This window comes from Leuresthes tenuis, unplaced genomic scaffold, assembly GCF_036924035.1.
Source record: "Leuresthes tenuis unplaced genomic scaffold, fLeuTen1.0.hap1 SCAF_56, whole genome shotgun sequence".
NCBI lineage: Eukaryota > Metazoa > Chordata > Actinopteri > Atheriniformes > Atherinopsidae > Leuresthes > Leuresthes tenuis.
In genome coordinates, this window is record NW_027325410.1 from 256,821 (window position 1) to 282,592 (window position 25,772).

At 45.0% G+C, this 25,772-nt stretch overlaps 12 non-coding genes and 3 pseudogenes across 12 annotated transcripts; 10 read left to right on the plus strand and 5 right to left on the minus strand.

The window, feature by feature from the left end:
• Positions 1-275: 275 nt before the first annotated feature.
• LOC140285722 (U2 spliceosomal RNA) lies at positions 276-465 on the plus strand. The gene has a single exon (XR_011910699.1). It is a non-coding gene; the product is annotated as a U2 spliceosomal RNA (small nuclear RNA).
• Positions 466-876: 411 nt separating this feature from the next.
• Positions 877-990, plus strand: LOC140285781 (U5 spliceosomal RNA). The gene has a single exon (XR_011910733.1). It is a non-coding gene; the product is annotated as a U5 spliceosomal RNA (small nuclear RNA).
• A 275-nt stretch (positions 991-1,265) lies between these two features.
• On the plus strand, positions 1,266-1,453 carry LOC140285743 (U2 spliceosomal RNA). Its single transcript, XR_011910718.1, has one exon. It is a non-coding gene; the product is annotated as a U2 spliceosomal RNA (small nuclear RNA).
• A 411-nt stretch (positions 1,454-1,864) lies between these two features.
• Positions 1,865-1,978, plus strand: LOC140285724 (U5 spliceosomal RNA). The gene has a single exon (XR_011910700.1). It is a non-coding gene; the product is annotated as a U5 spliceosomal RNA (small nuclear RNA).
• Positions 1,979-2,253: 275 nt separating this feature from the next.
• Positions 2,254-2,441, plus strand: LOC140285744 (U2 spliceosomal RNA). Its single transcript, XR_011910719.1, has one exon. It is a non-coding gene; the product is annotated as a U2 spliceosomal RNA (small nuclear RNA).
• Positions 2,442-2,852: 411 nt separating this feature from the next.
• LOC140285725 (U5 spliceosomal RNA) lies at positions 2,853-2,966 on the plus strand. Its single transcript, XR_011910701.1, has one exon. It is a non-coding gene; the product is annotated as a U5 spliceosomal RNA (small nuclear RNA).
• A 275-nt stretch (positions 2,967-3,241) lies between these two features.
• Positions 3,242-3,429, plus strand: LOC140285746 (U2 spliceosomal RNA). The gene has a single exon (XR_011910720.1). It is a non-coding gene; the product is annotated as a U2 spliceosomal RNA (small nuclear RNA).
• A 411-nt stretch (positions 3,430-3,840) lies between these two features.
• Positions 3,841-3,954, plus strand: LOC140285726 (U5 spliceosomal RNA). The gene has a single exon (XR_011910702.1). It is a non-coding gene; the product is annotated as a U5 spliceosomal RNA (small nuclear RNA).
• Positions 3,955-4,221: 267 nt separating this feature from the next.
• On the plus strand, positions 4,222-4,409 carry LOC140285748 (U2 spliceosomal RNA). The gene has a single exon (XR_011910722.1). It is a non-coding gene; the product is annotated as a U2 spliceosomal RNA (small nuclear RNA).
• A 4,653-nt stretch (positions 4,410-9,062) lies between these two features.
• LOC140285773 (U2 spliceosomal RNA) lies at positions 9,063-9,212 on the minus strand (annotated as a pseudogene).
• A 7,465-nt stretch (positions 9,213-16,677) lies between these two features.
• On the minus strand, positions 16,678-16,868 carry LOC140285741 (U2 spliceosomal RNA). The gene has a single exon (XR_011910716.1). It is a non-coding gene; the product is annotated as a U2 spliceosomal RNA (small nuclear RNA).
• A 182-nt stretch (positions 16,869-17,050) lies between these two features.
• On the plus strand, positions 17,051-17,215 carry LOC140285774 (U2 spliceosomal RNA; annotated as a pseudogene).
• A 1,865-nt stretch (positions 17,216-19,080) lies between these two features.
• LOC140285752 (U2 spliceosomal RNA) lies at positions 19,081-19,257 on the minus strand (annotated as a pseudogene).
• Positions 19,258-19,532: 275 nt separating this feature from the next.
• LOC140285727 (U5 spliceosomal RNA) lies at positions 19,533-19,646 on the minus strand. The gene has a single exon (XR_011910703.1). It is a non-coding gene; the product is annotated as a U5 spliceosomal RNA (small nuclear RNA).
• Positions 19,647-20,043: 397 nt separating this feature from the next.
• Positions 20,044-20,233, minus strand: LOC140285735 (U2 spliceosomal RNA). Its single transcript, XR_011910710.1, has one exon. It is a non-coding gene; the product is annotated as a U2 spliceosomal RNA (small nuclear RNA).
• Positions 20,234-25,772: the final 5,539 nt, after the last annotated feature.

Genomic DNA, 25,772 nt, shown 5'->3' on the forward strand with positions numbered 1-25,772 from the left:
GAAATCTTGTTACTGTGCAGAGTGACTTCTCTGAGTAGAGTCGCCTTACTTGTTGCGACTGTGCCGATGTTCGAAGCTGGAGTGCAAAGTTGTTGCTTGAATGGTGCTCGCTGGAGCGTGTGGTAGTGTAAAGTTATACCATTTAAAAGGGCTGAAGAGTGCTCAGTGCAGCGGGTGGGCGGAGGTGCAAAGTGACACTATGGCCATAAAAAGAACACCGCTACAAGTGCGCATTGTGCCAGGAAGGGCCCTCGGACGTGAACCAGTGGACAGTTATCGCTTCTCGGCCTTTTGGCTAAGATCAAGTGTAGTATCTGTTCTTATCAGTTTAATGTCTGATATGTCCTCTATGCGAGACTACATATTAAATGGATTTTTATCAATAGGAGTTGAAAAAGGAGCTTGCTCCGTTCACTCCAAGCATCGACCCGGTACTGCAGTGCCGCTGGGAACGGTGCGCTCTCCTCTGCTCTTGTGAAAAAGCAAACAGCGGTGCAGGATGGAAGTTTCAGGGAGCCTAAGATGAAACTTTCTTTTAATCTGCTGATAAAAGAGAGTGAATGCGAAGCAGACTTTAACACGGCTCTGGGAGCGAGCCGAGTGCGGGCTAACCGGGAGAATTGCTTGAAAGAAACGCGACACCGAATGAGCAGTCAGATCAAAGCCTCAATACGGTGTTCCCGTGTTGTTTGTGGCTGCCTTGTCTTTTGCACAGAGTAAAAGACAAGGCAGCCATCGAATAGGGCCCGATTGTTCCTACTTGGTCAGCCGAGGAGCAAGGGGGGGGAGCAAGCGTCTCAACCAAGCAAAGCTCACCATGGGGAAGGTGGCTATGCCAACTAGCCTGATGCCCTGCTCCCGCAGTGATGGATAATCATACACTGGTTTCTCTTCATAATGTACAAGTCTTTCGCCTTTTACTAAAGACTTCCGTGGAGAGCAGCACTAATGAATTGTTTCTATTTTTGGCAGGCTTTACCTTTGCGGGTGAAGCCCTTTCTGTCTGTGCAAAAGAAATCTTGTTACTGTGCAGAGTGACTTCTCTGAGTAGAGTCGCCTTACTTGTTGCGACTGTGCCGATGTTGCTTGAATGGTGCTCGCTGGAGCGTGCGGTAGTGTAAAGTTATACCATTTAAAAGGGTTGAAGAGTGCTCAGTGCAGCGGGTGGGCGGAGGTGCAAAGTGACACTATGGCCATAAAACGAACACCGCTACAAGTGCGCATTGTGCCAGGAAGGGCCCTCGGACGTGAACCAGTGGACAGTTATCGCTTCTCGGCCTTTTGGCTAAGATCAAGTGTAGTATCTGTACTTATCAGTTTAATATGTGATATGTCTATGCAAGGACTACATATTAAATGGATTTTTATCAATAGGAGTTGAAAAAGGAGCTTGCTCCGTTCACTCCAAGCATCGACCCGGTACTGCAGTGCCGCTGGGAACGGTGCGCTCTCCTCTGCTCTTGTGAAAAAGCAAACAGCGGTGCAGGATGGAAGTTTCAGGGAGCCTAAGATGAAACTTTCTTTTAATCTGCTGATAAAAGAGAGTGAATGCGAAGCAGACTTTAACACGGCTCTGGGAGCGAGCCGAGTGCGGGCTAACCGGGAGAATTGCTTGAAAGAAACGCGACACCGAATGAGCAGTCAGATCAAAGCCTCAATACGGTGTTCCCGTGTTGTTTGTGGCTGCCTTGTCTTTTGCACAGAGTAAAAGACAAGGCAGCCATCGAATAGGGCCCGATTGTTCCTACTTGGTCAGCCGAGGAGCAAGGGGGGGGAGCAAGCGTCTCAACCAAGCAAAGCTCACCATGGGGAAGGTGGCTATGCCAACTAGCCTGATGCCCTGCTCCCGCAGTGATGGATAATCATACACTGGTTTCTCTTCATAATGTACAAGTCTTTCGCCTTTTACTAAAGACTTCCGTGGAGAGCAGCACTAATGAATTGTTTCTATTTTTGGCAGGCTTTACCTTTGCGGGTGAAGCCCTTTCTGTCTGTGCAAAAGAAATCTTGTTACTGTGCAGAGTGACTTCTCTGAGTAGAGTCGCCTTACTTGTTGCGACTGTGCCGATGTTGCTTGAATGGTGCTCGCTGGAGCGTGCGGTAGTGTAAAGTTATACCATTTAAAAGGGTTGAAGAGTGCTCAGTGCAGCGGGTGGGCGGAGGTGCAAAGTGACACTATGGCCATAAAACGAACACCGCTACAAGTGCGCATTGTGCCAGGAAGGGCCCTCGGACGTGAACCAGTGGACAGTTATCGCTTCTCGGCCTTTTGGCTAAGATCAAGTGTAGTATCTGTACTTATCAGTTTAATATGTGATATGTCTATGCAAGGACTACATATTAAATGGATTTTTATCAATAGGAGTTGAAAAAGGAGCTTGCTCCGTTCACTCCAAGCATCGACCCGGTACTGCAGTGCCGCTGGGAACGGTGCGCTCTCCTCTGCTCTTGTGAAAAAGCAAACAGCGGTGCAGGATGGAAGTTTCAGGGAGCCTAAGATGAAACTTTCTTTTAATCTGCTGATAAAAGAGAGTGAATGCGAAGCAGACTTTAACACGGCTCTGGGAGCGAGCCGAGTGCGGGCTAACCGGGAGAATTGCTTGAAAGAAACGCGACACCGAATGAGCAGTCAGATCAAAGCCTCAATACGGTGTTCCCGTGTTGTTTGTGGCTGCCTTGTCTTTTGCACAGAGTAAAAGACAAGGCAGCCATCGAATAGGGCCCGATTGTTCCTACTTGGTCAGCCGAGGAGCAAGGGGGGGGAGCAAGCGTCTCAACCAAGCAAAGCTCACCATGGGGAAGGTGGCTATGCCAACTAGCCTGATGCCCTGCTCCCGCAGTGATGGATAATCATACACTGGTTTCTCTTCATAATGTACAAGTCTTTCGCCTTTTACTAAAGACTTCCGTGGAGAGCAGCACTAATGAATTGTTTCTATTTTTGGCAGGCTTTACCTTTGCGGGTGAAGCCCTTTCTGTCTGTGCAAAAGAAATCTTGTTACTGTGCAGAGTGACTTCTCTGAGTAGAGTCGCCTTACTTGTTGCGACTGTGCCGATGTTGCTTGAATGGTGCTCGCTGGAGCGTGCGGTAGTGTAAAGTTATACCATTTAAAAGGGTTGAAGAGTGCTCAGTGCAGCGGGTGGGCGGAGGTGCAAAGTGACACTATGGCCATAAAACGAACACCGCTACAAGTGCGCATTGTGCCAGGAAGGGCCCTCGGACGTGAACCAGTGGACAGTTATCGCTTCTCGGCCTTTTGGCTAAGATCAAGTGTAGTATCTGTACTTATCAGTTTAATATGTGATATGTCTATGCAAGGACTACATATTAAATGGATTTTTATCAATAGGAGTTGAAAAAGGAGCTTGCTCCGTTCACTCCAAGCATCGACCCGGTACTGCAGTGCCGCTGGGAACGGTGCGCTCTCCTCTGCTCTTGTGAAAAAGCAAACAGCGGTGCAGGATGGAAGTTTCAGGGAGCCTAAGATGAAACTTTCTTTTAATCTGCTGATAAAAGAGAGTGAATGCGAAGCAGACTTTAACACGGCTCTGGGAGCGAGCCGAGTGCGGGCTAACCGGGAGAATTGCTTGAAAGAAACGCGACACCGAATGAGCAGTCAGATCAAAGCCTCAATACGGTGTTCCCGTGTTGTTTGTGGCTGCCTTGTCTTTTGCACAGAGTAAAAGACAAGGCAGCCATCGAATAGGGCCCGATTGTTCCTACTTGGTCAGCCGAGGAGCAAGGGGGGGGAGCAAGAGTCTCAACCAAGCAAAGCTCACCATGGGGAAGGTGGCTATGCCAACTAGCCTGATGCCCTGCTCCCGCAGTGATGGATAATCATACACTGGTTTCTCTTCATAATGTACAAGTCTTTCGCCTTTTACTAAAGACTTCCGTGGAGAGCAGCACTAATGAATTGTTTCTATTTTTGGCAGGCTTTACCTTTGCGGGTGAAGCCCTTTCTGTCTGTGCAAAAGAAATCTTGTTACTGTGCAGAGTGACTTCTCTGAGTAGAGTCGCCTTACTTGTTGCGACTGTGCCGATGTTGCTTGAATGGTGCTCGCTGGAGCGTGCGGTAGTGTAAAGTTATACCATTTAAAAGGGTTGAAGAGTGCTCAGTGCAGCGGAGGTGCAAAGTGACACTATGGCCATAAAACGAACACCGCTACAAGTGCGCATTGTGCCAGGAAGGGCCCTCGGACGTGAACCAGTGGACAGTTATCGCTTCTCGGCCTTTTGGCTAAGATCAAGTGTAGTATCTGTACTTATCAGTTTAATATGTGATATGTCTATGCAAGGACTACATATTAAATGGATTTTTATCAATAGGAGTTGAAAAAGGAGCTTGCTCCGTTCACTCCAAGCATCGACCCGTTACTGCAGTGCCGCTGGGAACGGTGCGCTCTCCTCTGCTCTTGTGAAAAAGCAAACAGCGGTGCAGGATGGAAGTTTCTTTAATCTGCTGATAAAAGAGAGTGAATGCGAAGCAGACTTTAACACGGCTCTGGGAGCGAGCCGAGTGCGGGCTAACCAGGAGAATTGCTTGAAAGAAACACGACACCGAATGAGCGGTCAGAACAAAGCCTCAATACGGTGTTCCTGTGGTGTTTTTATAAAATGCGGTGTAAAAAAAGGTGTGAATGCCCCATAGAAAACTAAAAGGTGGAGCGGAAGTGTTCGGCTGCAAGAAGGTGTGAATGTCCGACTATATTTGGTGAAAAGCAGGTGAAGCAAGGTCTGAATGCCCAACCTTACATCATCAAAAGCGAGATCAGAGGTTTTTGGCTGCAAGAAGGCCATAGTTTGCCAAAAGCGGGTAAGGTGCGAATGATCGGCTAAATATCAACAAAAGTGGGGGCGGAGGTCTTCGGATGCAAGTGGGTGTGAATATCCCACCATACAAGTATGGTGGAGAGGAAGCTGTGAATGGCCGACCATAGTTTGCAAAAAGCGGGTGAGAAAAGGTGCGAATGTCCAACCATACATGATCAAAACAGGGAGCGGAGGTGTTTGGCTGCGACAAGGTGTGAATGTCCACCCATAATTAATGAAAAGCGGGCAACAAGTAGGTTCGAATGCCCAACCATACATCATCAAAAGCAGGAGTGGATGTGTTCGGCTACAAGAAGGTTTGAATGTCCAAGCATAGTTTGTAAAAAGCGGGTAAGAAAAGGTTCGAATGCCCGAACATACACCATCAAAAGAGGGAGCGGAGGTGTTCCGCTGTAAGACGGTGTGAATGTCCGACCATAGTTGGTAAAAAGTGGGTATGAAAAGGTTCGAATGCCCAAATTCGGCTGCAAAAAACTGTGTTCGGCTGCAAAAAGGTGTGAATGTTCGACTAAATTTTGTAAAAAGCGGGTAAGACAAGGTGCGAATGCCTGACAATCTATGATCAAAAGCGGGAGGAGAGGTCTTCGGATGAGAGTGGTTTAGAATTTCCAACCATAATCTATAAAATGCGGTGAAAAAAAAGGTGTGATAGAACACTAAAAGGTGGAGCGGAAGTGTTCGGCTGCAAGAAGGTGTGAATGTCCGACTATATTTAGTGAAAAGCAGGTGAAGCAAGGTCTGCATGCCCAACCTTACATCATGAAAAGCGAGATCAGAGGTGTTTGGCTGAGAGAAGGCCACAGTTTGCGATGCAATAATTAAAGGCCTCATGCCAGATGTCGCCACTGAAGTAAAGAACATTTACGTGGGATGGTATGAGGGTCCTCGTTTGGCTGACGTTCGCCGATATGCTCGCCATGCTCAGAACCAAGTTGAGACGCGTAAGACAACCAAAAGGGACAAGTGTGAAAAGGAGCTGCATTTGGCAGCCATGACCATGTATTACGCAGTTGGTGTAAACAGAGCACGAGGCCGAAGTCGAAGACGTGGACGTGTGAGAGAGGAGGTCGAAATGGGCCACGCCAGAGCTATGATCCGAATATTTGTTTTTACTGTGGCCAGACTGGACACTGGAAGAAGGACTGTCCACAGCTGAAAAGTGATGAAATTTGGCCAAAGGCTGACTGAGGGTGGGAGGCAGGTTCTGGACGTCACGCGGCAGCGGAGCCTCCACTAATGGGTGATAGCACAAACACACTCACACATTTTTCCTGCTCTGTGTAGTGAAGAAACGCTTGCCGACTGTGATTCACGTAGTAAAGTTTTGCATGCTAGTTCCGTCCTAGAGCAAAGATATTTCTCTCAGAATATAGGAACATGTTCATCAGTAGTGACGTCAGGGGAGTTTGATTGTCCTCCAAAGTTAAGTGGAAACCACGTTTACTCTATGTCTGCATCAGGCCAGGTTGTGAAGGAGAAAATGATATCGCCCATTGCGTGTGTCACTCCCGATGGGCTCTCCTTCAAACACTCATTTTTGTTATCAGAGTTGTGTCCCATTAACCTAATGGGCTGTGATCTCATGTGTAAATTAGGCATTATTTTAACTTCTACACCAGAGGGTATTAACGTTATGTTACAGTCTGACAAAGTTTTCACAGCAGTGCAGTTTGATTCATCTGCACTTACATATGCTTATGAGTGGAAACTTCCCAGCTCTCCTTTTTCACAACAACTAGTGGAAGAAGCAAAAGCGTTAGTTTCACCCCTTTCTGATTTCATGCAACCTACTGATTTGCACTGAAGATCACACATTTCTTTGGGGCCTGACAATGACTATGAGAAGAAGTGAAAAAATATGTGCGCCTGCTTTATTGGCTGTGTCGCTCACTCCAGAGCAATTCGATTTTTTTAATGTTTGTGGTACTCGCCCTCACATTTCCTTGGCCAAACCTACACACTGGCATTGACAAGGTGTGGGAGAGTTTGTTGCTACATGTCAGAAAGAAACGGATTGGACCGTTTCACCTGCTGATCCAAATTTTATGTTTTCTGAACGATTGTCAGCATACAAAAAAATATTTTTGAGTACAATGCATTGTCAAAGAACTGTGGAATTAATTCCTACCACAGAATCACATTTTGAAGCATGTTTTTAATCTGAAAAAGATTTGTCTTCGATACCCATGTTGGCTGAAGTGCCCAATGATCTTTGGGCGAAGAGCAAATATGATGTGGGGTTGTTTATTGTTGAAACTAGATTAGAAGTAGATAAATATGAAGGACAAAGCAGTTTGAACTTGGTTTGAGAGAAGGAATTAATTTTATTGCAAAATCCGAATTCATGCATAACTCGTCAAATAGATAGTGATGTGTCGTTCGTGAGCAATTCGTTCGACATGAACAAATTTTTTATATGACTCGGGAGTAACGAGTTGTCTCAGTGAGTGATTCGTTCATTTTCATGCAGTACCCTTCCTCACCACATGGCAGGCGGCAGCTTCATAAGCTCAGTCAGCAGGACAGGAAACAGTATTGATTCGTTCATGACTCAACTCCTCGACTGACAGGTCCTCGCACAGGAAACAGTATTGATTAGTTTACGACTCAACTCCTTGGGTCTTCGTTCATTTGTCACGTTTTAAATTCTACGTTTCATTTGACAGGCTGAAGAGCAGTAGGCACAACAGTTCGTTCACAAACCGGATCATTAATCTCATAGACTATTCTACCATCAACAACTTGGAAACCACAATCGACTCTCTAGATGCAGAAAAAGCATTTAATGGAGTGAACTGGAAATTTTTTTACAAACTATGCTCGGACATTCAAACCTTCTTGTAACCGAACACATCCAGTCCTGCTTTTGATGATGTATGGTTGGGCATTCGCACCTTTTTTTTTACCCATTTTTGAGGAATTATGGGTGGACATTCACACCTTCTTGAAGCTGAACACCTCCTCTCCCACTTATGATCATGTGCGGTTGGATATTCGAACATTTTTTTTCATGTTTTCTAGCAATTATTGATGGACATTCAGACCTTCTTGCAGCTGAACACCTCCGCTCCCGCTTTTGATGGTGTATAGTCGGGCTTCCGAGCCTTTTCTTCCCCGGTTTTTACAAATTATGGTTGGACATTTAGACCTTCTTGCAGCCGAAAACCTCCGTTCCCTCTTTTGATCATACATTGTCCGGCATTCGCACCTTTTCTTACCCGCTTTTTACAAACCATGGTCGGACTTTCACACCTTTTAGTAGCCAAACAACTCCGCTCCCGCTATATATTGTGTACAGTCGGGTATTTTAACCTTTTCTTACCCGCTTTTTACCAATTATGGTCGGACATTCACACCTTCTTACAGCGGAACACCTCCGCTCCCTGTTTTGATCATTTATGGTCTGGCAATACTACCTTTTCTTACCCGTTTTTGAGTAATTATGGCTGGACATTCACAGCTTCTTGTAGCCGAACACATCCACTCCTGCTTTTGATGATGTATGGTATGGCATTCGAACCTACTTGTTGCCCGCTTTTCATTAATTATGGGTGGACATTCACACCTTGTCGCACCCAAACACCTCCGCTCCCTGTTTTGATCATGTATGGTTGGACATTCGCACCTTTTCTCACCCGCTTTTTGCAAACTATGGTCGGCCATTCACAGCTTCCTCTCCACCATACTTGTATGGTGGGATATTCACACCCACTTGCATCCGAAGACCTCCGCCCCCACTTTTATTTATATTTTACTTCACTTTTACTTGATATTTAGTCGGTCATTCGCACCTTACCCGCTTTTGGCAAACTATGGCCTTCTTGCAGCCAAAAACCTCTGATCTCGCTTTTGATGATGTAAGGTTGGGCATTCAGACCTTGCTTCACCTGCTTTTCACCAAATATAGTCGGACATTCACACCTTCTTGCAGCCGAACACTTCCGCTCCACCTTTTAGTTTTCTATGGGGCATTCACACCTTTATTTTCACCGCATTTTATAAAAACACCACAGGAACACCATATTGAGGCTTTGTTCTGACCGCTCATTCGGTGTCGCATTTCTTTCAAGCAATTCTCCTGGTTAGCCCGCACTCGGCTCGCTCCCAGAGCCGTGTTAAAGTCTACTTCGCATTCACTCTCTTTTCTCAGCAGACTAAAAGAAAGTTTCATCTTGGGGTCCCTGAAACTTCCATCCTGCACCGCTGTTTGCTTTTTCACAAGAGCAGAGGAGAGCGCACCGTTCCCAGCGGCACTGCAGTACCGGGTCGATGCTTGGAGTGAACGGAGCAAGCTCCTTTTTCAACTCCTATTGATACAAATCCATTTAATATGTGGTCCTTGCATAGACATATCACAACTTGGTTTGAGTGAAGGAATTAATTTTATATCAAAATCCGGAATTGTGTAGAACTCGTGAAACGACGCTTATTCTCGGATTCCTGAAAAGGTTTAGTGTTGTTCTCTCCTATCCTGCAAAGTACAACGTTCTTTTTTGTTTAAAGCTATTTGGACATGGATAAATATGAAGGACAAAGAAGTTTTAACTTAGTTTGAGTGAAGGAATTCATTTTATATCAAAATCCGAAATTGTGTAGAACTCGTAAAATAAGCTTATTCTCGGATTCCTAAAGGTTTAGTGTTGTTGTTTCCTATCCTGCAAAGTACAACGTTCTTTTTTGTTCAAAGCTATTTAGACATGGATAAATATGAAGGAAAATGCAGTTTTAACTTGGTTTGAGTGAAGGAATTCATTTTATATCAAAATCCGGAATTGTGCATTATGGCAGCAGAATTGTAGTCTGAATACCTTTATGCCAAACAGATTTGCTTTGCCAAGGGAAGTTTTATAATTGTTTATTGTTTATGTTTACAATATATAAACTAGCAGAATAAATAATTCATCCTCCTGGTCCCTCCCAGCCCGGAGGGGGCAGCCAGAGACTGGCTGCAATAGGCATCCCCGCTACCTGGGACCCAACACAGGGCAGGAGGGCCTGATGTCCACCAGGCTCGGGGCCTGCAGTCACCATATTCCGGGAGCTACTGTACCCCCAGAAGGAACCCATCCCGCCCCACCCCACTCAACCCAACCCCACCCCAGAGGACCTCTACAAAAACAAACAAACAACAACAAAAATCAAACAAACAAACAAACAAATCACCCGGTTACACCAGTCGCAGCAGCCCGGGCCTGAGACCCACCATCACCCAGGCCCCCCCAGGCCCCCCCCAACAGGGGAAAAGCACACCCCCATACAGACCCCCTCCTCCTCACCGCACGCCCCAACACCCTAAAAAAAACAACCACCTGCGGACACCTTGGAGTTCCCAGAGCAACAAGGCCGGCACCAGGACCTGCACCAACCCACGCATACTGTGGCATGTCCAGGGCAACCCAGACCCCCCAGGCACAGGCAGGGCCCCGCCCCGGGCACAAGGCAGCGGCAAGCCACCAGGTCCAGGCCCAGCTCCACCACCCACGCCAGAGCGGCCCCGTCACCCGGTACAGAGCCAGCAGCCACCACCCCAAGGCCCTCAGGGACCCCGCCCCACACCGCAAGACAGCCCCACCCGCAAGCCCCCAAAACTGCCCTCCAAGCCCGACACACAGTCCCCCCCAGCAATGACCAACCCGGTCCCCACGACCCGAGAGACCACCAGACGCCCGAAGCCACACAGCCCCCCCCCAGCACACACCCAACCGTCCAGAGCGACGGGACATCAACCCACCACCAACACTATGTGATCAAGCTAATCAGAGGGGACCAGAGAGAATTAAATTCAGCCAATTGATGTTTTGAGGAAGCAGACATTGTTTCCATGCTAATATAATCTAAAAGAAAATTTCTAAACTGGTTAATACACAGATTGTTCTTCGCTTTCCAGTTCATGAGAATAGTTTTCTTTGCTATACATAACACTGTGAGGATCATGTGTGCTAAGCTAAATTCCACGTTGATGTTGTCTAAGTCACCCAGTATGCACAGTGTGGGGCATGCAGGAATGCTACACTTTAGCCATGTTGATAGGTCCGCACAGACTTCAAGCCAGAACTTCTGGACAGGCGCACAAAACCACAAAGCGTGTGCATAATCATCAGGTGTGTTATCTGTGCAATGTGAGCAGATGTTTGAGTGTGTTAGACCCATCCTGAACATCCTTTGTCCTGTATAGTGTGTTCTATGAAGAATTTTGTATTGTATGAGCTGTAAATTAGGATTTCGAGTCATTGTGAAGGTGTTCAAACATATTTGTGGCCAGAAGCTATGACTAGAACTGATGGATAAATCTGCCTCCCATTTTGAGGACGGTAGAGACATTGTGTCATCTATCTTAGACAATAATTTATATATTTTTGATAGTAGTTTAGGGGTGCAGATGCTTAGAAATTCTGCTACCCTAATCGGGAGTTGTAAGTCTGGTTGGTGGAGGATATATTTCTTTGTTATTATAGACTTAAGTTGTTGATATTCTAGGAATTTATTGCTGCCTATCTCATGTTGTGATATGAGCTCATCAAATGAAATAAAATGTCCATTTTGGATTATATGTTCCAGATGTTTGATTCCTTTGATCTTCCACAGAGTAAAGTTTAGCATTTTTTTGTTTTGCAGGATGTCAGGATTGTTCCAGATGGGTGTAAGCTTACACGGGACAAGTGAAGACTTTGTTATTTTAAGAAATTCCCACCAGGCTGTCAGAGAGGTGCTGATGTTAATGCTTTTGAAACATTTGTGATTTTTCACTATTTGACTAATAAGTGGCAGGTCAGAGATTTCCAGATTATCACACAATGCTTGTTCTATACTTATCCATGTTCATCTATTGGGCTAGGTTTAAACCATTTTGATATATACTGTAACCTATTGGCTAAGGAATAGTGCTGAAAATTAGGTAAATCTAATCCACCCTGTCCTTGGTCTTCTGTAGGGTTTTTAAACTAATACGTGGTGGTTTGTTTTTCCACAGAAATTTAGAGATGCATGAATCTAGTGACTTAAACCAAGTAGCAGGTGGTTTTATGGGGATCATTGAGAACAGATAGTTAACTTTTGGTAGTATCATCATTTTAATGGTTGTAACTCTCCCCATAAGTGATATAGGTAAGGACTTCCAACGAGAGAGATCGTCCTTTACTGTCTTTAATAATTCCACATTGAGGCGGCCTGTTGCCACTGCGGGTTCTTTCAGAGAGACTCAGAGACAGAGGACGGTTCAACGTATAGTTTATTTAACCCTTTTTCATGAATGTGGAGTCGTTCGCAGGCCTTCCCTCCCGGTTCGTGCTGCCGACTCCACTTCAATCCTCCTTACAGCTCTGAGTTTTTTAAAGAGGAGAGTGATTAGACAAGTGACTGCCGGTGTACTAATAACTCACCTAGTCCTGCTCCCCAGAGCTCTCTCCACAGCTCTCTCCTGCAGCTGATGCACCACGCCCCCTCCACATACCTCCACCGCCTGACCTTGGCCGGGGAGCGGTCCGGCCTAACCCCCCCCCACCCCCACACACACACACACACACAGCTCGCATGGCGAGGTGTGTGTGTGTGTGTGTGTGTACGTTCACACCTTCTTGCAGCTGAACACCTCCGCTTCCGCTTTTGATGGTATATATTCGGGCATTCGAACCTTTTCTTACCCGCTTTTTACCAACTATGGTCGGACATTCACACCATCTTAAAGCGGAACACCTCCGCTCCCTCTTTTGATGGTGTATGTTCTGGCATTCGCACCTTTTTTTACCTACTTTTTACAAACTTTGGTCGGACGTTGACACCTTCTTGCAGCCGAACACCTCCGCTTCCGCTTTTGATGGTATATATTCGGGCATTCGAACCTTTTCTTACCCGCTTTTTACCAACTATGGTCGGACATTCACACCATCTTACAGCGGAACACCTCTTCTCCCGCTTTTGATGATGAATGGTCCGGCATTCTTACCTTTTCTAACACATTTTTCAGCAATTATTGTCGGTCATTCACACCTTTCTCATCAGCTTTTTGCAAATTATGATCTGACATTCACACCTACTTGCAGCCGAACACCTCGGATTCCGCTTTTGATGGTGTATATTTTGGCATTCGAACCTTTTCTTACCCGCTTTTTACAAACCATGGTCGGACTTTCACACCTTCTTTTAGCCGAACAACTCCGCTCCCGCTATTGATTGTGTAGAGTCGGGTATTTTAACCTTTTCTTACCCGCTTTTTACCAATTATGCTCGGACATTCACACCGTCTTACAGCGGAACACCTCCGCTCCCTCTTTTGATGGTGTATGTTCGGGCATTCGAACTTTTTCTTACCCACTTTTTACAAACTATGTTCGGACATTCAAACCTTCTTGTAGCAGAACACATCCATTTCTTCTTTTGATGATGTATGGTTGGATATTCGCACCTTTTCTTACCCATTTTTCAGGAATTATGGGTGGACATTCACACCTACTTGCAGTCGAACAGCTCTCCTCCCACTTTTGATTATGTTTGGTTGGATATTCGAACCTTTTCTTAACTGCTTTTTACAAACTTTGGTCGGCCGTTCACACCTTCTTGCAGCCGAACACCTCCGCTTCCGCTTTTGATGGTATATATTCGGGCATTCGAACCTTTTCTTACCCGCTTTTTACCAACTATGGTCGGACATTCGCACCATCTTACAGCGAAACACCTCCGCTCCCTCTTTTGATGGTGTATGTTCGGGCATTCGCACCTTTTCTTACCCGCTTTTTACAAACTATGGTCGGACATTCATACCTTCTTGTAGCCGAAAACCTCCACTCCCTCTTTTGATCATCCATTGTCGGGCATTCGCACCTTTTCTTACCCGCTTTTTACAAACTATGCTCGGACATTCAAACCTTCTTGTAGCCAAACACATCCACTCCTGCTTTTGTTGATGTATAGTTGGGCATTCACACCTTTTCTTACCCATTTTTCAGTAATTATTGGTGGACATTCAGACCTTCTTGCAGCTGAACACCTCTGCTCCCGCTTTTGATGGTGTATAGTCGGGCTTTCGAGGCTTTTCTTCAACGGTGTTTACAAATTATGGTTGGAAATTCAGACCTTGCAGCCGAACACCTCCGCTCCCTCTTTTGATCATACATTGTCGGACATTCGCACCTTGTCTTACCCGCGTTTTACAAACCATGGTCGGACATTCACAGCTTCCTCTCCACCATACTTGTATGGTGGGATATTCACACCCACTTGCATCCGAAGACCTCCGCCCCCACTTTTGTTGATATTTAGTCGGTCATTCACACCTTACCCGTTTTCTTGCAGCCAAACACCTCTGATCTCGCTTTTGATGATGTAAGATTGGGCAATAAGACCTTGCTTTTCCTGCTTTTCACCAACTATAGACGGACATTCACACCTTCTTGCAGCCGAACACTTCCGCTCCACCTTTTAGGTTTCTATCACACCTTTTTTTTCACCGCATTTTATAGATTATAGTTGAAAATTCTCAACCACTCATCCGAAGACCTCTCCTCCCGCTTTTGTTAATATATTTCAACTTTAGTCAGACACTCACACCTACTTGCAACCGAACACCACCTCTCTAGCTTTTGATGATGTATGGTCCGGCATTCTTACCGTTTCTAACACATTTTTCAGCAATTATGGTAGGACATTCACACCTTCTTGCAGCTGAACACCTCCTCTCCCACTTATGATCATGTGCGGATTGATTTTCGAAAATTTTCTTTCATGTTTTCTAGCAATTAATGATGGACATTTAGACCTTCTTGCAGCTGAACACCTCTTCTTCCGCTTTTGATCATACATTGTCAGGCATTCGCACCTTGTCTTACCCGCTTTTTACAAACTTTAGTCAAACATTCACACCTTTTTGCAGCCGAACACAGTTTTTTGCAGCCGAATTTGGGCATTCGAACCTTTTCATACCCACTTTTTACCAAATATGGTCGGACATTCACACCGTCTTACAGCGGAACACCTCCGCTCCCTCTTTTGATGGTGTATGTTCGGGCATTCGAACCTTTTCTTACCCGCTTTTTACAAACTATGCTCGGACATTCAAACCTTCTTGTAGCCGAACACATCCACTCCTGCTTTTGATGATGTATGGTTGGGCATTCGAACCTACTTGTTGCCCGCTTTTCATTAATTATGGGTGGACATTCACACCTTGTCGCAGCCAAACACCTCCGCTCCCTGTTTTGATCATGTATGGTTGGACATTCGCACCTTTTCTCACCCGCTTTTTGCAAACTATGGTCGGCCATTCACAGCTTCCTCTCCACCATACTTGTATGGTGGGATATTCACACCCACTTGCATCCGAAGACCTCCGCCCCCACTTTTGTTGATATTTAGTCGGTCATTCACACCTTACCCGTTTTCTTGCAGCCAAACACCTCTGATCTCGCTTTTGATGATGTAAGATTGGGCAATAAGACCTTGCTTTTCCTGCTTTTCACCAACTATAGACGGACATTCACACCTTCTTGCAACACTTCCGCTCCACCTTTTAGGTTTCTATCACACCTTTTTTTTCACCGCATTTTATAGATTATAGTTGAAAATTCTCAACCACTCATCCGAAGACCTCTCCTCCCGCTTTTGTCAATATATTTCAACTTTAGTCAGACACTCATACTTACTTGCAACCGAACACCACCTCTCTAGCTTTTGATGATGTATGGTCCGGCATTCTTACCGTTTCTAACACATTTTTCAGCAATTATGGTAGGACATTCACACCTTCTTGCAGCTGAACACCTCCTCTCCCACTTATGATCATGTGCGGATTGATTTTCGAAAATTTTCTTTCATGTTTTCTAGCAATTAATGATGGACATTTAGACCTTCTTGCAGCTGAACACCTCTTCTTCCGCTTTTGATCATACATTGTCAGGCATTCGCACCTTGTCTTACCCGCTTTTTACAAACTTTAGTCAAACATTCACACCTTTTTGCAGCCGAACACAGTTTTTTGCAGCCGAATTTGGGCATTCGAACCTTTTCATACCCACTTTTTACCAAATATGGTCGGACATTCACACCGTCTTACAGCGGAACACCTCCGCTCCCTCTTTTGATGGTGTATGTTCGGGCATTCGAACCTTTTCTTACCCGCTTTTTACAAACTATGCTCGGACATTCAAACCTTCTTGTAGCCGAACACATCCACTCCTGCTTTTGATGATGTATGGTTGGGCATTCGAACCTACTTGTTGCCCGCTTTTCATTAATTATGGGTGGACATTCACACCTTGTCGCAGCCAAACACCTCCGCTCCCTGTTTTGATCATGTATGGTTGGACATTCGCACCTTTTCTCACCCGCTTTTTGCAAACTATGGTCGGCCATTCACAGCTTCCTCTCCACCATACTTGTATGGTGGGATATTCACATCCACTTGCATCCGAAGACCTCCGCCCCCACTTTTGTTGATATTTAGTCGGTCATTCGCACCTTTGGCAAACTATGGCCTTCTTGCAGCCAAAAACCTCTGATCTCGCTTTTGATGATGTAAGGTTGGGCATTCAGACCTTGCTTCACCTGCTTTTCACCAAATATAGTCGGACATTCACACCTTCTTGCAGCCGAACACTTCCGCTCCACCTTTTAGTTTTCTATGGGGCATTCACACCTTTTTTTTTATAAAAACACCACAGGAACACCGTATTGAGGCTTTGTTCTGACCGCTCATTCGGTGTCGCATTTCTTTCAAGCAATTCTCCCGGTTAGCCCGCACACGGCTCGCTCCCAGAGCCGTGTTAAAGTCTGCTTCGCATTCACTCTCTTTTCTCAGCAGATTAAAAGAAACTTCCATCCTGCACCGCTGTTTGCTTTTTCACAAGAGCAGAGGAGAGCGCACCGTTCCCAGCGGCACTGCAGTACCGGGTCGATGCTTGGAGTGAACGGAGCAAGCTCCTTTTTCAACTCCTATTGATACAAATCCATTTAATATGTAGTCCTTGCATAGAGGACACATCAGACATTAAACTGATAAGTACAGATACTACACTTGATCTTAGCCAAAAGGCCGAGAAGCGATAACTGTCCACTGGTTCACGTCCGAGGGCCCTTCCTGGCACAATGCGCACTTGTAGCGGTGTTCTTTTTATGGCCATAGTGTCACTTTGCACCTCCGCCCACCCGCTGCACTGAGCACTCTTCAGCCCTTTTAAATGGTATAACTTTACACTACCGCACGCTTCAGCGAGCACCATTCAAGCAACAACTTTGCACTCCAGCTTCGAACATCGGCACAGTCGCAACAAGTAAGGCGACTCTACTCAGAGAAGTTTTATTTTTATCAATAGGAGTTGAAAAAGGAGCTTGCTCCATTCACTCCAAGCATCGACCCGGTACTGCAGTGCCGCTGGGAACGGTGCGCTCTCCTCTGCTCTTGTGAAAAAGCAAACAGCGGTGCAGGATGGAAGTTTCAGGGAGCCTAAGATGAAACTTTCTTTTAATCTGCTGAGAAAAGAGAGTGAATGCAAAGCAGACTTTAACACGGCTCTGGGAGCGAGCCGAGTGCGGGCTAACCAGGAGAATTGCTTGAAAGAAACGCGACACCGAATGAGCGGTCAGAACAAAGCCTCAATACGGTGTTCCTGTGGTGTTTTTATAAAATGCGGTGTAAAAAAAGGTGTGAATGCCCCATAGAAAACTAAAAGGTGGAGCGGAAGTGTTCGGCTGCAAGAAGGTGTGAATGTCCGACTATATTTGGTGAAAAGCAGGTGAAGCAAGGTCTGAATGCCCAACCTTACATCATCAAAAGCGAGATCAGAGGTTTTTGGCTGCAAGAAGGCCATAGTTTGCCAAAAGCGGGTAAGGTGCGAATGATCGGCTAAATATCAACAAAAGTGGGGGCGGAGGTCTTCAGATGCAAGTGGGTGTGAATATCCCACCATACAAGTATGGTGGAGAGGAAGCTGTGAATGGCCGACCATAGTTTGCAAAAAGCGGGTGAGAAAAGGTGCGAATGTCCAACCATACATGATCAAAACAGGGAGCGGAGGTGTTTGGCTGCGACAAGGTGTGAATGTCCACCCATAATTAATGAAAAGCGGGCAACAAGTAGGTTCGAATGCCCAACCATACATCATCAAAAGCAGGAGTGGATGTGTTCGGCTACAAGAAGGTTTGAATGTCCGAGCATAGTTTGTAAAAAGCGGGTAAGAAAAGGTTCGAATGCCCGAACATACACCATCAAAAGAGGGAGCGGAGGTGTTCCGCTGTAAGACGGTGTGAATGTCCGACCATAGTTGGTAAAAAGTGGGTATGAAAAGGTTCGAATGCCCAAATTCGGCTGCAAAAAACTGTGTTCGGCTGCAAAAAGGTGTGAATGTTCGACTAAATTTTGTAAAAAGCGGGTAAGACAAGGTGCGAATGCCTGACAATGTATGATCAAAAGCGGGAGCGGAGGTGTTCAGCTGCAAGAAGGTCTAAATGTCCATTTTTAATTAATAGAAAACATGAAAGAAAATTTTCGAAAATCAATCCGCACATGATCATAAGTGGGAGAGGAGGTGTTCAGCTGCAAGAAGGTGTGAATGTCCTACCATAATTGCTGAAAAATGTGTTAGAAACGGTAAGAATGCCGGACCATACATCATCAAAAGAGGGAGCGGAGGTGTTCCGCTGTAAGACGGTGTGAATGTCTGACCATAATTGGTAAAAAGCGGGTAAGAAAAGGTTAAAATACCCGACTGTACACAATCAATAACGGGAGCGGAGTTGTTCAGCTACAAGAAGGTGTGAAAGTCCGACCATGGTTTGTAAAACGCGGGTAAGACAAGGTGCGAATGCCCGACAATGTATGATCAAAAGAGGGAGCGTAGGTGTTCGGCTGCAAGGTCTGAATTTCCAACCATAATTTGTAAACACCGTTGAAGAAAAGCCTCGAAAGCCCGACTATACACCATCAAAAGCGGGAGCAGAGGTGTTCAGCTGCACACAATCAGGTTTTTGCAAATTATGATCTGACATTCACACATGCTTTTGATGATGTATGGTTGGGCATTCGCACCTTTTTTTACCCATTTTTCAGGAATTATGGGTGGACATTCACACCTTCTTGCAGCTGAACACCTCCTCTCCCACTTATGATCATGTGCGGTTGGATATTCGAAAATTTTCTTTCATGTTTTCTAGCAATTATTGATGGAAATTCAGACCTTCTTGCAGCTGAACCCCTCTGCTCCCGCTTTTGATGGTGTATTGTCGGGCATTCGCACCTTTTCTTACCCGCTATTTACAAAAAATGGTCGGCCATTCACACCTTCTTGTAGACGCTTGGAGTGAACGGAGCAAGCTCCTTTTTCAACTCCTATTGATAAAAATCCATTTAATATGTAGTCCTTGCATAGACATATCACATATTAAACTGATAAGTACAGATACTACACTTGATCTTAGCCAAAAGGCCGAGAAGCGATAACTGTCCACTGGTTCACGTCCGAGGGCCCTTCCTGGCACAATGCGCACTTGTAGCGGTGTTCTTTTTATGGCCATAGTGTCACTTTGCACCTCCGCCCACCCGCTGCACTGAGCACTCTTCAACCCTTTTAAATGGTATAACTTTACACTACCGCACGCTCCAGCGAGCACCATTCAAGCAACATCGGCACAGTCGCAACAAGTAAGGTGACTCTACTCAGAGAAGTCACTCTGCACAGTAACAAGATTTCTTTTGCACAGACAGAAAGGGCTTCACCCGCAAAGGTAAAGCCTGCCAAAAATAGAAACAATTCATTAGTGCTGCTCTCCACGGAAGTCTTTAGTAAAAGGCGAAAGACTTGTACATTATGAAGAGAAACCAGTGTACTGCGGGGCAGGGCATCAGGCTAGTTGGCATAGCCACCTTCCCCATGGTGAGCTTTGCTTGGTTGAGACGCTTGCTCCCCCCCCTTGCTCCTCGGCTGACCAAGTAGGAACAATCGGGCCCTATTCGATGGCTGCCTTGTCTTTTACTCTGTGCAAAAGACAAGGCAGCCACAAACAACACGGGAACACCGTATTGAGGCTTTGATCTGACTGCTCATTCGGTGTCGCGTTTCTTTCAAGCAATTCTCCCGGTTAGCCCGCACTCGGCTCGCTCCCAGAGCCGTGTTAAAGTCTGCTTCGCATTCACTCTCTTTTATCAGCAGATTAAAAGAAAGTTTCATCTTAGGCTCCCTGAAACTTCCATCCTGCACCGCTGTTTGCTTTTTCACAAGAGCAGAGGAGAGCGCACCGTTCCCAGCGGCACTGCAGTACCGGGTCGATGCTTGGAGTGAACGGAGCAAGCTCCTTTTTCAACTCCTATTGATACAAATCCATTTAATATGTAGTCTCGCATAGAGGACATATCAGACATTAAACTGATAAGAACAGATACTACACTTGATCTTAGCCAAAAGGCCGAGAAGCGATAACTGTCCACTGGTTCACGTCCGAGGGCCCTTCCTGGCACAATGCGCACTTGTAGCGGTGTTCTTTTTATGGCCATAGTGTCACTTTGCACCTCCGCCCACCCGCTGCACTGAGCACTCTTCAGCCCTTTTAAATGGTATAACTTTACACTACCACACGCTCCAGCGAGCACCATTCAAGCAACAACTTTGCACTTCAGCTTCGAACATCGGCACAGTCGCAACAAGTAAGGCGACTCTACTCAGAGAAGTCACTCTGCACAGTAACAAGATTTCTTTTGCACAGACAGAAAGGGCTTCATTCGCAAAGGTAAAGCCTGCCAAAAATAGAAACAACTCATTAGTGCTGCTCAACGTTGTACTTTGCAGTAAAAGAAAGAGCAAATCTAAAGTTTCAGGAATCCGAGAATAAGCTTACTTTCATGAGTTCTTCACGATTTCGGATTTTGCTATAAAATGAATTCCTTCACTCAAACTAAATTAAAACTGCTAAACCGCTAATCTGTTACATACAAGGCAGATGTCAAATTCACCGAAATAGGATCTAAGGGTATTTGGCCAATCGAGCTGTAGCAGCTTCGGTAAAAGAGTATAAGTTGAAGAGTTTGTGAATAAAGGTGTGCGCACACATAGTGAGTTGTAGGAAAATAGGCAGGGAGCAATGCCGGCTGGGGTATAGGTTCTTGTATGTTGTCTGACTGTTTGATTTGAATGTGTTGTGTAAGTGTCCTGTTGAATGTTACATGTTTGGGCTTTGACATGCTTCACTGTGGTTGTTAACTGTGTGGTGTGTCCTGAAATGTTATATGTTTGGGCTGTGTGACATGCTTAATGCTTTTCAGTAGCAACCCACTTATTCATATATAGCAACTGACAACATAAGAAGTCCGGACATACTTTGATAGTAGTTGTAGAAGTATCCTTATTGATAATAGATAAACTAATTCATAGTGATAGAACAGTAGATGAACAGGTGCCTGCACATGTCTCATGAAAATAAAATGGGTGTATGATTGCTGACGGCAGAGCAATACTGCCAAACTTATGAGTTCTTGTGGCAAACTTGATTCAGTGTCTTGACGTGTATACGCTGTTTGGCTGACTTTTCACAAGAAACAAAGTGTGTTTGATAAGATCCGACCATTTTATTACGGGAGGATCAGTATGTATGGATTCTGATGTGACTGATAAACCCATTCGTATCTTAAGCATAATCTAATACGTGAGACAACGCCCTGGCACACAATCAAAAAAAAAAAAGAGAGAGCGGTTTTGTGTCCCCACAGTCCATAATGTAGAAAAGAGAGAAAAAAGCCTTTCTGATTTGTTGTGTGTGCTCACAGTGCAGAGTGTAGAGAAAAGAGAGAAAAGAAAGCCGTTTTGGTGTCACGGGTGTTGTGACTTACACACACACATTTCTGAATTGAGAAAGGAAATTATTTTAGAGGAAGCACTAGAGTTTAGATCCCACATTTGTTGATAGGCATTCATTTAATTTTTCTTTTAATCAGTTTTAAAGTGAATACTAACTGAGAAATGAAAAAGGTGAAGAGTTTAGAAGCTTGGTTCAAGAGCAAAACTTGGTTTATGATCAGCTGAGTCTCTAAACAGAACAGCAAAGGGCTTCATCGAACATTTAAAAAAGATTCAGATTGTTAGAATATCCAGAATTTATAGGAATGGTGGTGATTACTCTTATTTTCTAGAATGGAAATAACTGCACCATGTCTGTTTTATGAATTTAAGGGGCTAAAAAGTTTTGTTCTCGTTTTTCTATGATTAACCGAATGTATGTGAGAGTCCAAACAGACAGAAGGGTTACGGCCGAGCGCTGAACCTTCCAAAAAAGATGAGACAGGCTGGACCCGTGCCATACTAGTTAAGACCTGCCTGTGGATAACAGGTTCTTTAAACTCTCACACACACAAACTCACACACGTTCGCACACATACACCCATACACACACACATTCTTGAACTTGCTGCACTAGAATTGTAGTCTGAATACCTTTATGCCAAACAGATTTGCTTTGCCAAGGGAAGTTTTATAAATGTTTATTGTTTATGTTTACAATATATAAACTAGCAGAATAATTAATTCATCCTCCTTGTCCCTCCCACCCCAGAGAGGGCAGCCAGAGACTGGCTGCAATAGGCATCCCCGCTACCTGGGACCCAACACAGGGCAGGAGGGCCTGATGTCCACCAGGCTCGGGGCCTGCAGTCACCATATTCCGGGAGCTACTGTACCCCCAGAAGGAACCCATCCCGCCCCATCCCACTCAACCCAACCCCACCCCGGAGGACCTCTACAAAAACAAACAAACAACAACAAAAATCAAACAAACAAACAAACAAATCACCCGGTTACACCAGTCGCAGCAGCCCGGGCCTGAGACCCACCATCAACCAGGCCCCCCCAGGCCCCCCCCAACTGGGGAAAAGCACACCCCCATACAGACCCCCTCCTCCTCACCGCACGCCCCAACACCCTAAAAAAAACAACCACCTGCGGACACCTTGGAGTTCCCAGAGCAACAAGGCCGGCACCAGGACCTGCACCAACCCACGCATACTGTGGCATGTCCAGGGCAACCCAGACCCCCCAGGCACAGGCAGGGCCCCGCCCCGGGCGCAAGGCAGCGGCAAGCCACCAGGTCCAGGCCCAGCTCCACCACCCACGCCAGAGCGGCCCGGTCACCCGGTACAGAGCCAGCAGCCACCACCCCAAGGCCCCTAAGGGACCCCGCCCCACACCGCAAGACAGCCCCACCCGCAAGCCCCCAAAACTGCCCTCCAAGCCCGACACACAGTCCCCCCCAACAATGACCAACCCGGTCCCCACGACCCGAGAGACCACCAGACGCCCGAAGCCACACAGCCCCCCCCCAGCACACACCCAACCGCCCAGAGCGATTTCTAAACTGGTTAATACACAGATTGTTCTTCGCTTTCCAGTTCATGAGAATAGTTTTCTTTGCTATACATAACACTGTGAGGATCATGTGTGCTAAGTTAAATTCCACGTTGATGTTGTCTAAGTCACCCAGTATGCACAGTGTGGGGCATGCAGGAATGCTACACTTTAGCCATGTTGACAGGTCCGCACAGACTTCAAGCCAGAACTTCTGGACAGGCGCACAAAACCACAAAGCGTGTGCATAATCATCAGGTGTGTTATCTGTGCAATGTGAGCAGATGTTTGAGTGTGTTAGACCCATCCTGAACATCCTTTGTCCTGTATAGTGTGTTCTATGAAGAATTTTGTATTGTATGAGCTGTAAATTAGGATTTTGAGTCATTCTGAAGGTGTTCAAACATATTTGTGGCCAGAAGCTATGACTAGAACTGATGGATAAATCTGCCTCCCATTTTGAGGACGGTAGAGACATTGTGTCATCTATCTTAGACAATAATTTATATATTTTTGATAGTAGTTTTGGGGTGCAGATGCTTAGAAATTCTGCTACCCTAATTGGGAGTTGTAAGTCTGGTTGGTGGAGGATATATTTCTTTGTTATTATAGACTTAAGTTGTTGATATTCTAGGAATTTATTGCTGCCTATCTCATGTTGTGATATGAGCTCATCAAATGAAATAAAATGTCCATTTTGGATTATATGTTCCAGATGTTTGATTCCTTTGATCTTCCATAGAGTAAAGTTTAGCATTTTTTTGTTTTGCAGGATGTCAGGATTGTTCCAGATTGGTGTAAGCTTACACGGGACAAGTGAAGACTTTGTTATTTTAAGAAATTCCCACCAGGCTGTCAGAGAGGTGCTGATGTTAATGCTTTTGAAACATTTGTGATTTTTTACGTTATGACTAATAAGTGGCAGGTCAGAGATTTCCAGATTATCACACAATGCTTGTTCTATATTTATCCATGTTCATCTATTGGGCTAGGTTTAAGGAATAGTGCTGAAAATTAGGTAAATCTAATCCACCACTGTCCTTGGTCTTCTGTAGGGTTTTTAAACTAATACGCGGTGGTTTGTTTTTCCACAGAAATTTGGAGATGCATGAATCTAGTGACTTAAACCAAGTAGCAGGTTGGTTTTATGGGGATCATTGAGAACAAATAGTTAACTTTTGGTAGTATCATCATTTTAATGGTTGTAACTCTCCCCATAAGTGATATAGGTAAGGACTTCCAACGAGAGAGATTGTCCTCTACTGTCTTTAATAATTGCACATAAATTAGCTTTGTTAGCTCTGAGAGCCTGGAGGAAATGTTTATGCCTAAATATCTAATATTTCCTGACTGTAAAGTGATCGCAGGTATATTCTGGACCCTACAGTTAATGGGCAGAACTGTGGTCTTAGACCAATTGATAGAGTAGTCAGAAAGTGCTGAGAATTTATTTATGAGTGTGATCGTGTGAGTGAGAGACGTCTGTGAGTTCTGAAGGAAAAGTAATACATCATCAGCATAAAGACTTATTTTATGCTCAATATTTTGGGGTTGGATGTCTTTAATATTTCTATCTTGTCTGATAGCAGCTGCTAAAGGTTTGATGAAAATAGCAAAAAGTGAGGGAGAAAGTGAGCAACCCTGTCTTGTACTTCTCTGCAGACTGAAGCTTGGAGAAGTTTGATCATTTGTCCTGACACTTGCATTTGGGGAGTCAGTTATTTTCTTGTGAGGAGATAAGAGGCTTTAATAATAATATCTTGCAAGAGAGAACAACACAGTACAGAATACAGAGTTGCTCTGACCACTGAAGCAAAAACACACAGTTATATTGCCCGCTCATCACGTCATCTGTTTTTGGGTATAATTGATTGTTCTTCTAACTTTCCTCCCCAACCATCAGTTGAGGTTACCCAGACACACTCGTAAATACCAGCCTAACCCTGTCCCCCCTAAAGTGCACCTATCTCATTATAACAAGCCCACCATTGTAAAGAGGAATTTAAGAAAACAGGGCAGGGTGGTACCTTGCAGCTCGGTCATTTGCAGGTTATACACAGTAACACTCAATACAATGCATATAAGAATTATTTTCCATTACATTCCTCCCTTTTGATTATAATAATACCATTATATTAATCAACCCAAAAGAAACAAGGAAAATAATAACTTTATCTGTAAAACATCAGCCTGCATTTGCACACAACGTGAGTTTAAAATGCAGGCATCATAGTAATAAAGGGTCCAATGATAAACTATCAAAACATGAACAATTAAACATGATTATCTTCATCCCTCTCTAAGTCAGCGTCACTAGAGGAAAAATTTTGAAAGCAAGAAAGTTATTTGAGTCATTTGGTCTTTTTCACACTGTTGTTTAGATGGACTACATAAAAGGATGTCATCCACATACTGCAAAAGAGCAGAGCCTGTGGTTGATTGAAGTTAATCCAGACTAGCTTTGAGGGCAGCATTGTAAATAGTGGGACTTTCACAGTACCCCTGGCATAACCGGGTAAAAGTCCAAGATCTCCCTTCAAACTAAAAAGCAAACCAAAATGGGCTATCAGGGTGCACTGGCGACAAGTCAACCACTGAGAAAAACTGTGCATCTGATGTAATTTGAG